At 35.7% G+C, this 12,822-nt stretch overlaps 1 long non-coding RNA gene across 1 annotated transcript; it reads right to left on the bottom strand.

The window, feature by feature from the left end:
- Positions 1–1,546: 1,546 nt before the first annotated feature.
- LOC126944971 (uncharacterized) lies at positions 1,547–8,809 on the bottom strand. The gene is made up of 3 exons (XR_007722250.1): positions 8,655–8,809; positions 8,391–8,566; positions 1,547–1,799 (listed from the first exon to the last, which is right to left on the bottom strand). It is a non-coding gene; the product is annotated as an uncharacterized LOC126944971 (long non-coding RNA).
- Positions 8,810–12,822: the final 4,013 nt, after the last annotated feature.

The following is a 12,822-nucleotide window of genomic DNA, read 5'->3' as shown; positions in this document are numbered from 1 at the left end:
GAGAACTGAACTTTTTGGAGAATTGAATTATTATATTAATGCCAAACTTATCCCTGGCAATTTTTCATATCCTGAGATTTGCTTTGTGTGCAACTAATACAGATACTCCAGCTCTATTAGATCAGTGTTAGTATGGAATATCTTTCTTGATTCCCTTACACTTAATGTATCCTAATATTTGAATTTAAGTTAATTTCTTGAAAATACCATATAGTTGGCTATTCTCATCCACCTTGACTGTCTTTTAATTATTATTTCATATTATCTATATAATAAGTGATTATTGGCATATTTGGATTAATATATATTATATTTTTGACTATTTATTTGTTACACTTCTTTGTTTCTTTCCAACCCTCAACTTTTAATGTCATCTCTGCTTCTGATTAATCATTTTATATGATTCTATTTAATCTAATTTCTTAGCATACCAAGATATTTTTATTTTTAGTCATTACCCTGGAGCTTGCAATATACATTTTTAACTAAGCCTATCTTCCTATGAAACTGTAACTCTTCACATGAAAAAATATATTCTATTCTTTCATCTATTATTTTCAGATGTTTCTTCTTTATTTATGTAGATTTAAGTTCCAGATATTTTTTATTTAAATATTCCTTAAAGAAGTTTTTGGAAATTTTTTGCAGGACAGTTCTACTGGCATGGAGTTCCCTCAGTTTTTGTTTGTCATAGAAAGGCTTTATTGTCCGTTCACTTTGGAAGGATAATTTTATTGGTATAGCATTCTAGGTAGGAGGGTTGTTTTTATCCCCAAACTTTAAATATTTAATTCTACTCTTTTCTTGCTGGCATAACTTCTGAAAACGCATTCAGTGTAATGGTTTTTCCTCTAACTCTGTTGGTAAGTAAATGGTTTATTCCCTGTCTTCTGTCACAGTATTTCTTTGTCTCGGGTTTCTATAGTTTGCATATGATACGACTCTTTTTTAAAAATCCTTCTTGGTGTTTTCTGAGCTTACTGAATCTGTAGTTTGGTGTTTGTCATTCATTTCGAAAAATTCAGTCATTATTACTTCAAACATTTCTTCCGCTGTGCTCTTTGGTTTCCTGCTTCTACTATTCCACTTGCATGTCTGTTAGACATTTTGAAATCATCCCACTGTGCTTGGAAATCTGCTCTTTTTTTAATTGCATGTTGGAAGGTTTCTATTGGATTATCTCAAGCTCTCTCATTCATCTCTCAGTCATATGCATTCTACTGATAAATCTATGAAAGTTCTCATTTCCATGTTTTGTTCTGATTTTTAGCTTTTCTTTGAAACTTTATTATACTTTTCATCTCTCTGAATGCCTACTGTTACTTCTTATTCCTGGTTCTTTGTTTACACTGTATATTCAATTTTTCGCTTTAATGTAGCTCTTTTTTACATATATGTCACACACCTATTATGCCAGTGTACTCCATACTAAGGGTATGGAGAACATGATCTACGCACATCTCACTCTGATATAATTTATTTTTTTCTCTCTCTCTCTCTGCGTATGCGCATGCACACACATGAGCATTGTGTATTAGAGTTGGAAGACATAAAGACAAAAAATGATAACCATATGAATGCAAGCTAATGTCAGAAAATAATATACGTTAGGAAGAAATTGTACCATGTTGGTTTGTTACTGAGAGAGTCTTGTGCAAGAGTTCTTTATAATGTGTAATCATTCAAGAATATCATTGTGAGGAGATGACTTTGCGCTGAAATAAAATTCTTTAGAAGAATCCAATCATTTGAAGAATCGAGGAAAAACATTCCAAGCAGAGGATAAGAATGAGCCCAATCTATTTAAAAAGAAGAAAAAATCCCCATGTGAGTTGCTAGAACATAGCAAATGCAGTAAAGCATGGTATATAAGATGAGATTTTCATAGCGTACTGGACGAAGATAAAATAGGGACTTGGAAATAAGGTGATTGCATTTTTATCGTATGTAGGAGGGCAGTAACTGGGAAGGTTTAAATATGTATGTGGAGAGGCTGCAGTTTTCTTAACTGATTCACATATTTGTTACTACTAATTAAAAGAAACACTCTCCTATCTGTTACCTCTTAGGTTAGATGCCTACATTTGCCTCCATAAAAATATGAACTTTGCCAGGCGCAGTGGCTCATGCCTGTAATCCCAACACTTTGGGAGGCCAAAGTGGTGGGTCACCTGAAGTCAGGAGCTCCATACTAGCCTGGCCAACATGGTGAAACCCTGCCTGTACTAAAAGTACAAAAATTAGCCGGGTGTGGTGGTGGGCGTCTGTAATCACAGCTACTCCGGAGACTGAGGCAGGAAAATCCCTTGAACCCAGGAAGCGGAGGTTGCAGTGAGCGGAGATTGTGCCACTGCACTCCAGCCTGGGCGACAAGCATGAGACTCTGTCAAAAAACAAAACAAAACAAAAAAACAAAAAACAAAAACAAACAAACAAAAAGCTTGATGAACTTGATTCTAAGATAAGTTTATTCTTTCCAAATCTCTAAAACTGGCTTAGTGCTTGCATACTAAGTGATAATAAATGCCTATTCTTTCAGTTAAATAAGTAAATCTACTTAATTACATAGACAGATTTCTTACACTAATAGAAGATGAAAGAGACATAAAAGTGATTTGTTCATTCATATCCTGAGATGATGGAGGATACGCCACCATAGCTTGCATACCTTGTTCAGTGCTAACTATCAGCATGAACAGGTGAGCTGATTCTTTGCTTAAGAATATTATTATCCATGGTTTTCTCCAAAGCCATCTACTACTGTCAGCCCGGAAGGTCTGAGATTCCCAGAAAACGGATTTTGTGAGAATCACTTATTATCAAAAGCAAAAAATAAATTAAAGGTTAATTAATCCAGTTCTCCAAGCAGTTTGAAGTTGCCTAACACTAACCTAATTTGGTGATTTTACACTTCTATCATAAGGGAGTTTGCTGTCTCCTAAGACAGCCAATACTATTTCTAATATGAGTGCTTGGCAGTTACAAGTAGCCATATATGGGCCTCCTAAAAAAAATTAGTAAAGAACTCATGCTAGTATTAAGTAACTTTAAATTTGAGAATAATTTCCTTATAATGAGCCTAATTTATTATTGAATTATATATTTGTGTCTTATTCCTGTCTACTGTGGACATAAAGTTCAAGTCCAATCTCTAGCTACTCTGCACATACCATTTTATGAAGATTTCTATTTCTTTCCATATAATTCTAGTGAATGACTCATGGGCAGTCTTCAATATGGGACACCACGAAAAGAATATAGTTATCTTGATGAGCTTGTGCAGTCTTCAGATGTTCTGGAAATTTTTGTGCCTTTAAGAGGGATGAAGTTCCTGCCTGGTTTTTGAAAGAATAAATAATGCTGGACTGAAGCAGTGCTTGTGCAGTCATTGTGGTGACATTGAAAACAACCATGGCCTTGGAGCCAGACACACCTAGTTCAAGTTCTGGAGCTATACCTTATTAATTCTGCTAGTGAGATCAAGGCACTTATTCTTTCAGAACTTCATGGACAATATGAAAAATGAAGACTTGTTTACCTGGCCATTTGTAGGAGCAATAGATACTAACATAGTTTTAAAATTGTAATATTCACACACAAAATATTTTTACCTTTGTCAACATTGTCATTATTTTTTTGGTCATTGATTTCTCATGAAACAGCGAAATGGAGCAGATTTTGAAAACAGTAGAGTGACTAGGAAGTAGTAAAAGGGGCATTGAAAGGTGGTGTAAATTGTAGGACATAATTAATGAATTAAAAACATATATTACCTCCTTCGTGGTTTGCCAAAATGCAGAACAACCCCCATGTGGTCCTTTTTTGGTTATAACCACCTTACCATCTCTTGATCTGTTATTTTTTCACCCAGTGTGTGGTATGAGGCAAAACTAAAATATTTGTTTTCCTTGACAATCCTGAGCTATGAACAAGAATAATTTTTGCTTATTTTAAAAATGTGGAGGCTGGGCACAGTGTCTCATGCCTGTCATCCCGGCACTTTGGAAGGCTGGGGCAGGTGGATCACGATGTCACAAGATGGAGACCATCCTGGCTAACATGGTGAAACCCCATCTCTACAAAACATACAAAAAATTAGCCAGATGTGGTGGTGGGTGCCTGTAGTCCCAGCTACTCAGGAGGTGAGGCAGGAGAAAGGCTTGAACCTGGGAGGCGGAGGTTGTAGTGAGCTGAGATCTCACCACTAAACTCCAGCCTGCCTACAGAGTGAGACTCGGTCTCAAAAAAAAAAAAAAAAAAAAAAAAAAAGTGGAAACTAGGGTTTTAGAATCTAGAAAATAAATATATGCAGTCACAAATTTTGTGTTAGAGATGAGCTGGAATCCAATTCAAAAATACAGAGAATTTATTTTCACGCTTGTGCCAAAGCTCCTTTCCCTATACAACATGGCTTCTTGCCAAATGTAGGTCATTTGATGCTCCATTTAATCCCATCGGTTTTTTAATATGTCAGTTTCTTACAGTCCAAAACAGCTAGAAACTCATGTGTAAGACTGTCTATGTGCTACTGACACATTCAAAATCCCCTAGGTTTCAATAACCCTTTTTCATCCTGAGGGCAGAGTAATGCAATCACAACAGTTAAGCAGGGAACATATCTATCCCAACCTATCATATAGATATCCCAACATATCTATCCCAAAAAAAACAGTGAATTCTGGTTTAAACATCTATTGCACAGAATAAATGTTTGGACACATTCTAATTACATAAAGAATGTCACATTGCTCTAATAAGCTATCATTCCACTCTCGTTTTAGATACATAATTTAAAAAGTGAAAGGGTGAACTACCTACAACCCACGGGTGCTGTTTCTCTAGCCATTGTTATGGTAGTAGTGATAATCTGTTGGACTCCTTTAGGGAATACAGGCATAGTTTGGTTCAGTAGCATTATCAGCAATGCTAAAAGGAATAGTCCTTAAAAGGAGAGAGATTTCTTATACATCTGTGTGTGCACATGTATCACGTACTATTAGCGCATAATCATTCCACTACAGAATATGGCTTCCATTTTAGAGAGTAGAAAGAAGGTTTGAGTCTGATTCTCTGCCAACTAGTGACCATTTCATGAACTGGAAGGCACGAAAGGGGCCACAGAAAGTCTAGGAGAAGAGGCTACACTAACTTTTACCGGTCCATTAAAGGCCATCTACTAATCTTAAAAGAAAAAGAAAAAGAAAAAAAAAATGCAATGCTTCTTTTCTTCCTAGAAACATTGTCCAACAATGTGCCTATGATTTTACCATTAGCGTGGCAAAATCATGACTTTGCTTTGGGAAAAGCAATGTTGCATAGTGCTGGAAGGGCCATTTGGCTTTTGCCTCCAAGAAACATGAGTTTTGTGGCCAAGTGCTCCAGCTCAGGGCATCAAATAGTCATACTAAAGCATGTTAGAGTTTCTCATGCATCACTTCAAAATCTTCTTAGTCATTCATAGTTTCTGTGACAACTGATTTAAGTAGGCCTTGACTAGTTTCGTGGAGGAGCAACATGAACAGCACATTGTCTTGGTTCTATGTTGTAAATATTTTTGTTTCATACTCGGGTTTCATTTGATGTGTGTAAAGATGGGACTGTCATAGAAAAAGTCTCTTCAAGCATTCATGTGCAACCTGGAAGTGCAGGCTCATGGATCCACCCTTGGCCGATGGGAACAAAATCTGGTAGAAATTTTCCCCCTATTATTCCCCAGGCAGCAAATTTTGACATATGTTTCATAAAGCTCTTCAAAAATTCCCAGTGGGACTGGTCACTGGTTATTCATACTAGTGGCCAACTTGATCATTTATCCTTGTATTGGCTTTTATTCCTTCTCTGTGCCACTGACCTGCCCTATATTCCTATTCCCTGGTATCATATTACCAAATAAATCACCTTCCATAAACATTTTTTCTCAGACCCCGGAAGAAGACACTTGCTTTAAGTCTCTGTTCCTTGAAGTATGGTCTGTGTAACATCAGTATTGGCATCACCCGGGAGTCTGTTAGAGAGATAAGCCTTAAGGAGTATCCTGGACCTAGAGAATTATAACCTGCATTTCAGGAAGATCTTAGATGCTCATTAAAACCTGGAAACTTTGCCTTAAAATTCAAATATCATAGCAATTTGTATCAGATGACAAATTCAAATGCATCAGAGGCCAAATTATTTAAATGAGTTAAGTTGACTGTCAGACAACAGAGAATACTGGAGTCTTCAAATTGGAAAGCATCCCTACTGTGCTGAAGGGTGAAGCTACCACATGAGTATTGAAAACTGGAACCATACAGTAACACAAGTCTCACTTCTTGCAAAGTGTTCTAGAGACACAGCAAATAGAAGCTATAAGCACTCTGTGGGCCCAACAAAGCCACCTAGAGGTTGTATATAACTTAAAGGCTCCCACATAGCCTCCTTCTCTCTAGACATTTAAGCTATTGTACTTATGAGGCACCAGCAAGTGAAGGGACAGCAGAAATGGACAATCCAGGAATTTTGCAAAGGTATCTTGCTAAATCTCAACTTTCTTCCATTTTAAACTTACTAATTCCTTCCACCTCCATATGCTCGCTTGTCAAATCCATTGTCATGTATTTCTCAGATTTCTCTCCATGCTCTTGAAGGCACAATCTGGCCTCTCAGTTTGATCTTACTCTATGGTCTTTACTCCACAAAGGAATCAACTGTCCCTTTCTCTTTCAACTTTGTTTGAGGGGATATGCTATCATAGACCCCACTGGAATCAACTATGACAATCACCTCCTCAGACCTGCTAGGTTTTCTTGAAGGTCAGGAATTATTTGGATTTCAGAGAGTTGTTTTGCTTGCTATTGTTACCGCTGCTGTTTATGATCATAAACTCTGCACATTTTCCCATTTTTAAATTGAACAAATTCAATATTAGCCATTATTTCTCAATAAGTACAATGTTACTACATTAGAAGATATTCTAAAAACATGGTGACCATGTAGAAAAACAGCAATAAAAATGTTCCAATTCAAAAAATAAAATGTTCCTCCCCTTGGAAGGGAAAAAATAATCACTGTGCCAGGTTATCGATAAGGATCCTTTAATTTTTGACTTCTCATGATTTTCTCATTCACTGCAAATTATTCTTATCAGCAACTTACGAGGTTCCCTTGGACAGAAAAATGACATGCACCACGGTAGGATTATTTCCTCTTCCCATTTGATTATGAATTTTGTTATCACAGTGTAAGCAAATTCTACCCTAAGCCTTGTGATTTGAAGATGGATAATAATCAGAAAATCAATACTTTGTAAAATAATTTAGCAAAAAATAAACAATACATTTTTGTATTTGAAGATTAACTTGGTTGTTTGTCTTTCCTTATGAAATTACTTTTGTTCAAGGCCTACTGTGCAGAGAAGGCCTTAGGGAAATAAAGTGGTACATTTTTCATTGTCTTCAAATCTATTTTCTGCTTGAATGGAGTCAGCATTAAATTTAAAGCAAGAAAATCACTCGTTGATGGAAGTTTTAGCATACAAAGCAAGGTAGAAAGGTCCACTCACTTCTACGTGTTGAGTTTTAAGTCACTCAAGGGCACATATCCTGACCACATAAACATCAGGGATGTGATTTAACACAGCTTGAACACCTAACCTGTACCACTAAAAGAGGAGATTCTTATTTTAAGAACACAAATATTGCTATTTTTAGGTAATCTGGCAGAACAAAGAGCCTCACCTTTTATGTCTGAGAGACCTGGCTTTAAATCTGTGCTCTTATACTTATTAGCCATGTGATCTTAGATAACACACTTAACGTCACTGAATATTTTCTGACTCTATAATCCCTGGTATTTCTATTGTATTAGCATGTGTTGGCACATATACAATTTTTATTGCAAAAAGATTTACGTAAAATCTTTTTCTAAATTTCCAAAAGTGTTATATTCTCTGCCCTCAGAGTCCCTAACATGTCTGTTCTCATCCCCTAATACTTTATCCTACACAAATACCCATTGAATTTCTGTAGCTAGTAGTCTATTTATCAGATCATGACCTACATAAATCCAGTGTCTGTTTTTTACATATCCATTTCCCTAAATTAAAGGACCTCTGGAAATTAGTCATTCCTTAATAATTATTGATTCTTCTCCTTCTTAGTCCATTTAAATATAATATAGTTGTCCCTTGGTATCCATAAGAGTTTGATTTCAGCACACTCCATGGATACTATATTATGCAGATGCTAGAGATCCTTCTATAAAATGGAGTAGTAATTGCATATAACCTACACATATTCTTCTGTATACTTTAAATCATCACAAGATTACTTATATTAATGTAATGTAAATGCTATGTAAATAGTTGTCATACTATATTGTTTAGGGGACAATGACAAGGAAAATGTGTTTACCTGTTCAGTACAGAAGCAACCATTCTTTTAAACTTTTTCAAACATTTTTTTATCTATGGCTGATTGAATCCACTGATGCAGAGTGCATGGATATGGAAGGCCAGCTGTATACAGTAGTACTCCCTGATCCATGGTTTTGTTTTCCATGATTTTAGTTTTCCCTGGTCAACTTTGATCTGAAAACATTACATAAAAAGTATCAGAAATAAACAATTTATAAGTTTTAAAGTGCACGTCATTCTGTGTAGCTTGATGGAATCTTACACCATCCAGCTCCATCCTGCCTGGGATGTGAATAATCTCTTTGTCCAGTGTTTCCATGAGGTAGATATGACTTATCCATTAGTGATTGACATCATCTGTTCCTGATATCCAAGTATCAACATCTTCATGGCTCGATGATCCAGGATCATCTGAAGCAAAGGATCCTCCTTTGGATGTATCCCCGGAAGGTCAATAGTAGCCTAATATTATGTCACAATGCCTATATCATTCACCTCAGTTCATCTTATCATCATAGGCACTGTATCTCACACCATCACAAGAAGAGGAAAAGAAAATAGGACTAAAATATTTTGAAATACCACATTTTCATAATTTTTATTACAGTATATTATTATAATTTTTAAAATTTTATTGCTATTTATCTCTTATGTCTAATTTATAAATTAAACTTTATCATGGTGCATATATATAGGAAAAAAATAGTATATGTAGAATTTGGTACTATTCTTTGTTACAGGCATCCAGTGGGGGTGTTAGAAGGTATCACCCATGTGTAAGAGAGGACTACTATGTGTTCAATGAATGTAGATAATTGGAAAGTAATATTATCTGTAGATTATATCTAGCTTTGGAGTATTCTGCTTAAAGGTGAGAGAAGTAATTCAAAAAGTTGAACAGCATTTTATGTTAGAGAAAGAGCTGTAAACAAGCTAGTTGTTAGTAAACAGTGTCTCAGGTTGATGGCTCAATTTTCTCTCCTTTTAACTGTGTTCATTTCTCAGGGTAATACGTGTTGCTGGAGGGACAGAAGGTCATATGTATCATGAGACATATGTCACCTCCTGTGTCATTACTAGGAGAGTTTACTTTGCCTTGTTTACCTTTTGACAAGCTCCTACTTATTTTCCAATTCCCACTCAAATAAACTTGTTTCAAGGATAAAATTCAGGGAGCAGTTCTACAGGAAGAAAGAAGGCAGCATGGGTGGTTTTCAAACAATTGTGCATGTGAAATGTTTTCCGTGGGCAAATATTCAGCTTTGTATCCTGCTTTTGAGTATAATTCATCCAGCTGAGTGACTCCATTGCAAAAATGAGGCCCAGGGAAATGCAATTTGTCTCTTTGCTTAACCCAATATTCTGGTTAACAAAGTTCTTTGATAAACAGTGAATGTTAAATTTTGATTAAGAAGAGAGGCAAATATAAGTAGAAGAGAGAATAACATGATTGAGATTTATTCACCAACTCAGCTAATATTTAATAAGCAATTATTTTATACCATACACATAATTGCTGGAATTTTGGTCCATGCTATGATGACAAAAACTGTCTAGTTAGGAGAAGAAAGACAACTATGCCAATAATTAAAAATTATTATAAATTGGAAGAGTTGATATCAAGGAAATACATAGAGGATGTAATATCTAATGACATGAGGAAAAGGTAAGAAGAAAGTTCATAGCAGACCTCTTTGATGCAGTGAAATTTGAGCTCAGCCCTGAAAAATAACATATTTCTGCTGTGATAAAAATGAAATAATAAGGACTACATTTACCTTTGACCTAGAATAACAACAAAAATCATAAAAAGCAAAATAGATAAAGCAACGGTTTTTCAAGACCTGGGACATCAGGTAACAACAGCATCAAAAACATCAGCCCTGAGAGATGACAAGCAAACTCTGCAAGTTCTACTATGAGCCTACCTTATTGCCTTTTGAAAGTTTCCTGGCAGCAATGTACATAATAAAGGCCAGGCTGCATGCAGCTATCCCCCTGAATTGGGGAGACAAGGCCAAGAATGTGAGATCCATTGACTGAGTTCCCAGAACCAAGGAACAGAAGAGATGGCTGCACTCAGAGAAAATTATATGTGTCTGTAAAGGATCCTCCTTAAGTATCAGAGCATCTACGAGATGCAACAACCTGACACCAGGGAAAGAACTACCCAGAAATTTAAAAGGTAATAGTGGTGGCAGTTATAGAGAGCTGGAAATAGTGCTTTTTCCCAATAGCCATACTGGAAAACTTTACGATTCATGGAACATTGAGTACAAAACACAGGGGAATAGCCCTAGACTGAGCACTGATAAATTCCCACATAAGAAATGGTAAAAGTAAGACCTGGAAGGACTTATGTAACTATTTCCACGTTCCATAACTGTGTCCCAGAACAAGATTTAACAATATTTACAAGAATATAGAAATAGCCAGCACATACATAGTAAAACTTACAATGTCTGACATACAATAAAAGGTTATTAGACATGCAAATAAGTAGAAAATATGACTATAATGAGAAGGTAAGTAAAGTAACTGACACTGACCCAGAAGGGACACAGGTGTTAGAATTAGTAGAAAAGAACATTAAGATGATTTTCATAACTATTTTATATGTGCCAAAAAATAAGTGGCAACAAGGAAGGTATAAAAAAGAAGTCAAATTTCTAGAGATTAAAATTATAATTTCTTTGAAGAAATATGCACTGAATGGGAGTTGTGGAAGATACAATATTGCAGTAATACAAATAGTTAATTTGAAGGTGTAGCAATAACAATCATCAAAAATGAAACAGATATAAAATTAAAATGAAAGAAAAGATCATCTGTGAGTTGTGAGATAGGTTCAAATGACCTAATATACATGTAGTTACAATTCTTAAAGTGCAGACAGACGAGAGATGTGGTTTCAAAAACATGATGGCTGAATAATTTTGAAATTAGTTTAAAATAAAAATAGATCCTGAAATCTCAATCAGCCCCAAGCACTAAGCCCCGTCATAATTGAATTGCTCAAAACCAGTGATAAAACAAAATACTTAAAAGTACACATTATGGGCCAGTGTGGTGGTTCACACCTGTAATCCCAGTGCTTTGTGAGGCCGAGACGGGCAGATCACTTGAGGTAAGGAGTTTGAGACCAGAGTGGTCAACATGGTGAAACCCCATCTCTCCTAAAAATACAAAAATTAACCAGGCATGGTGTTGGGCACCTGTAATCCCAGCTATCGGGGAGGCTGAGGCAGGAGAATTGCTTGAACCTGGGAGGCGGAGGTTGCAGTGAGCCAAGTTCACACTACTGCATGGGTGACAGAGCAGGACTCTGTCTCAAGGAAAAAAAAAAAAAACAAGAAAAATAAAGGTAAAAATGACAACAGAAACTTTGTTGGAAATAACATAAGCAAGAAGATAGTGAAGCAATATATTTAAGATGCTAAAAGAATAAAACTATCAACTTAGAATTCTTTTCCCAGAAATCATATCTATGAAAATAGAGATGAAATAAATACTTGTTCTGACATACTAAAAAAAAATTAATCACTAACAGACCCACATTTCAAGAAAGGTTAAAAAGTTATCCTTCAGACAGAGGAAAAAAATCATTTAATCTAAAAACCTACATTTACACAGAAGAATGAAGAGTAACTACAAAAGTAAACATATAAGATATTTTCTATTATTTTAATCTCTTTAAAAGACAATTGAGTGTTTTTACAAAAATAATTTAGTGGGGATGCTTATTAACATATATAACAGCAAATTCGGTGACAGTAACAGCACAAATTTCAGGAGGGAGAAATGAAAGGGGACTTCGTCAAGTTTGTGAAAAATTAAATGAAAAGAGAAGATAAAATACATGAACTTTATTTCTCAATACAAGCTCTATCGTGGTCAAGACACTTTTGTAAGTGACAATACTAGCCATTTAGTCCATCCCTAGAGAACTGAGGGTACTAGGAATTTAACCATGTCAATGTAGTATTTTTTATTTTATAAACTGAAAACCAGTGGGTGGCCTTTAAATAATTTTATAAGATTAGGAAACAAAAAGATGTCAGCAGGAGCCAAAGCAGGACTGCGAGGTGAATGCCTAATGCTTTTGCTTTGAAACTCTCACAAAACTGCCCCTTTGATGAGCCAGGAGTATTGTTGCAATGGAGAGGGGGTCTCTAGTAAAGTTTTCTCAGGCGCTTTTCTGCTAAAGGTTTGACCACCTTTCTCAAAACACTCTCATAACAAGCAGATGTTACTGTTCTTTGATCCTCCAGAAATTCAACAAGCGACATATGTTGAGCATCCCAAAAAATTGTTGCCATTATCTATACTCTTGATCATGTCACTTTTGCTTTGACTGGACCACTTCCACATCTTGGTTTCCATTGCTTTGACTGTAATTTGTCTTCATGATTGTACTAGTAAAGGTATAT

The sequence above is a fragment of the Macaca thibetana genome, chromosome 20, assembly GCF_024542745.1.
Source record: "Macaca thibetana thibetana isolate TM-01 chromosome 20, ASM2454274v1, whole genome shotgun sequence".
Taxonomy (NCBI): domain Eukaryota; kingdom Metazoa; phylum Chordata; class Mammalia; order Primates; family Cercopithecidae; genus Macaca; species Macaca thibetana.
Note: the sequence above shows the minus strand (reverse complement) of the source record. Positions and strands in the feature narration are given on the sequence as shown.